The sequence below is a fragment of the Lathyrus oleraceus genome, chromosome 7 (genome assembly GCF_024323335.1).
Source record: "Lathyrus oleraceus cultivar Zhongwan6 chromosome 7, CAAS_Psat_ZW6_1.0, whole genome shotgun sequence".
In the NCBI taxonomy this organism is placed as follows: Eukaryota; Viridiplantae; Streptophyta; class Magnoliopsida; order Fabales; family Fabaceae; genus Lathyrus; species Lathyrus oleraceus.
In genome coordinates, this window is record NC_066585.1 from 252,119,208 (window position 1) to 252,122,866 (window position 3,659).

The 3,659-nt window shown below is 40.7% G+C and overlaps 1 non-coding gene across 1 annotated transcript; it reads left to right on the top strand.

Moving 5' to 3' along the window:
• Positions 1–3,077: 3,077 nt before the first annotated feature.
• Positions 3,078–3,184, top strand: LOC127109777 (small nucleolar RNA R71). The gene has a single exon (XR_007797029.1). It is a non-coding gene; the product is annotated as a small nucleolar RNA R71 (small nucleolar RNA).
• The last annotated feature ends 475 nt before the right edge of the window (positions 3,185–3,659 follow it).

A 3,659-nucleotide genomic window follows, 5' to 3' on the forward strand; every position in this document is an offset into this window, starting at 1 on the left:
TGTGAAAGTCATGAATAGTCTCATCCTCTTTCATCCTCAGATTTTCAAACTTGGTTGTCAACATCTGAAGTTTGGACATCTTCACCTTGGAAGTACCTTCATGAGTTACCTTGAGGGTATCCCAAACTTCCTTAGCTAGTTCACAATGGTGCACCAGCCTGAAGATGTTCTTAGTGATTCCATTGAACAGTGCATTCAAGGCTTTGGAGTTTCCAAGAGCTAATGCCTCTTGTTCCTTGTCCCAATCTTCTTCGGGAATCTGCACACTGACTCCATCTTCATCAGTCCTCGTTGGATGTTCCCATCCCTTGTTGACAGCTCTCCAGACTTTGCTGTCTAGAGACCTTAAGAAGGCTATCATGCGAGGCTTCCAGTCATCATAATTAGATCCATCCAACATGGGTGGTCTGTTTGAGTGTCCTAAATCCTTGTCCATGGTACTAGAAAGTAACTTCCCTAGATCTCACCCAGAACTTCACAGGCAGGGTGCCTGCTCTGATGCCAATTGAAATTCTAGTTATCAGACTTTGGATGTCACACTGGTTGTTATGACATCCAATTCTGCACAGATAGGGATTATGCAGAACTTAACAGTAAGTGCAGTAAATAACACAAGTAATTGTTCACCCAGTTCAGTCCAACATGACCTACATCTGGGGGCTACCAAGCCAGGGAGGAAATCCACTATTAGTAGTATCAATTCAAAGCTAAACTCACCCGTTTACAACTTATCACTTAATCCCTACCCAATGCAATTTCAATCTTAACCTAAGATCAGAGTTCCTACTCACTCCCCCTCAATCACCTCAGTGATATTAAAGACACTTTGAAGTCACACTTCAAAAACAACTCTTGATTATGCTTCACAGCTTAAATCAAGATACACAGCACTCACGCTTAAAAGCTTTGAGTGACACAACACTTACAACTCAATGAACACCCTATGCCAAAGCAATCATCTACTTGATAATGGCTTGGCTTACAAGATACGTCTAATACAAGACTCACAAAATACAGCAGTGAAGTATGATGGACACACTGACTCTTCACGCTTCAAAAATCCCCGAGACTGAATGAAGGAATGCCTTCCTTTTTATATTGCAGCACCTGGGCTTTTGCACCTGTATTTTCCTGAATTTTAGGTCACACAAGTTCCCTCAAATTCAACATTTAGGTTGCTAACAAATAGGCTATTTGTTAGGTTCATTGAATGTAGCTTGGTTGTTGATTTCCTGGATTTTCTCTCAGCTGTTGAATCCCTAAAGAATAGCCTGAGAAAAAGCTGAAACAGAAAACTGAACAACCTACAATTTAGCATATGCTGTCAGGCACGAATGTCACGACATTCAGCTTGACATCAAGGTCCATATGCTGAGTCTGTTTTTCCAGAAAACAGACTGTACAATTTGCTGACCTGTACATGATCAAAATGACCATACTACAGTAACAGCTTACATTAATAAATGTCAAAGTGTCCAACTTAACATTTATACATTTGGCCTTAAGTTAGTTCTGTTATTCTCTTGAAGAACAAACTAAGTTTTATGCTGAAGTATAGTAGAACACCACTCTGCCTAATCTTCAGTAGCTGCTGTCAATGATGAATGTCACAACATCCAGTTTGACATTCAGTCAGTAGGCCTTATGCCAGGTCTGGTTCTTCCTTGATAACCAGACTGCAAATGAATACTAAGTTCTAACAGAACTTCTGTTCCTTAGTATCTGTTGACAGGTATGAATGTCACAGCATTCAATAATCCTGTGTTAGCTAGTCCTGCAGTAACTACAATGTAGTCACATATACATGTCATGACATCAGTCAAGACATTAGTGTTTTACCATATAATGCAGCCAATCAAACACCTACAGCGCTACACTCAGCAGTGAGTGTAACTGTTTCGCTATCTTCAAGTTTCCTTTTGTTAGATAAGATTTCTTTTAAAAACTTAGCATATGAGGGCATCTGCGTAATAGCTTCTGTAAACGGAATTGTGACGTTTAATTGTTTTAGTAGGTTAACAAATTTTTTAACATGGCTCGCGTCTTTGGTTTTAATAAGCCTTTGAGGATAAGGGATAGGTGGTTTATAAGGCGGTGGAGGTACATAAGGTTCTTTCTTTTCTATAGTTTCGTTATTACACTCTTCCTTTTCCTTGGGTTTATTTTCTTCCTCAGTTGACTTTTTAGAGTTTTGGTTTTCAATTCTTGGATCAGACGGTCCTTCTACCTCTGTTCCACTTCTTAATATAATTGCATGAGCGTGGCTTTTTGGGTTAAGTTGGGGTTGTCCAGGAAATGTACCAGTTGGGGCAGAAGTAGGCGCTTGTTGTTGAGCTACTTGTGAGATTTGTGTTTCCAGCATTTTGTTATGGGTAGCCAAGGCATCTACTTTACTTGCTAATTGTTTAATCTGTTCGTTAGTGTGTACATTTTGGTTTAAGAACTCTTTATTGGTTTACTGTTGAGAAGCTATAAAGTTCTCCATCATGACTTCTAAGTTGGATTTCCTAGGAACATTATTGTTAGGTGTAGATGGGGTCGGCTTTTGATATCCAGGAGGTATAGCTGGGGCTTGACTGGGAGATTGACCTGGTGCGTATAAAGCATTATTACTTTTATATGAAATATTAGGATGGCTCTTCCAGTTTGAGTTATAGGTATGCGAGTAGGGATTTCCTTGAGCGTAGTTCACTTGCTCTTCTTGGATTCCTGTTAGGAGTTGACAATCTGCAGGACTGTGACCTTGGATTCCACAGACTTCGCAATTTTGAGTTACGGCAACCACGGTGGCTGGAGGTGATACATTTAAACTTTCAATTTTCTGGGCCAGAGCATCCACTTTTGCATTAACATGATCAAGGCTACTTATCTCGTACATGCCACCTTTCGTTTGAGGTTTCTCTACCATTGTTCGGTCGCTTCCCCACTGATAGTGGTTTTGGGCCATGCTTTCGATAAGTTGATAAGCATCGGTGTAAGGTTTATCCATAAGCGCACCACCTGTGGCGGCGTCTATCGTTAGCCTTGTGTTATATAAGAGACCATTATAGAAGGTATGAATTACTAACCAGTCCTCTAAACCATGGTGTGGACAAAGTCTCATCATGTCTTTGTATCTTTCCCATGCTTCGAAAAGAGACTCGTTATCTTTCTGTTTAAATCCATTTATCTGGGCTCTCAGCATAGCTGTTTTGCTTGGAGGAAAATATCGGGCAAGAAAGATTTTCTTCAACTCATTCCATGTGGTGACTGAGTTGGAAGGAAGAGACTGAACCCATCTTCTAGCTTTATCTCTTAACAAGAAAGGAAAAAGACGAAGTCGAATTGCCTCCGGAGTGACACCATTAGCTTTAACAGTATCAGCGTATTGGACAAATACGGATAAATGAAGGTTTGGATCCTCGGTAGGATTTCCAGAGAATTGATTCTGCTGTACTGCTTGTAACAGTGAAGGTTTAAGTTCGAAGTTGTTCGCTTCGATTGCGGGTGGATCAATACTCGAATGCGGCTCATCTTGCGATGGAGCAGCGTAATCTCGAAGAGCACGAGCTGGTTCTGCCATCTCGGGTATCGGTGAAGGAAGAAGATTTTTAAGGTCGGGCACTTTGATTGGAGGAAGATTGTTTGCAACATGATATTCCCGAATTCGTCGTAAGACT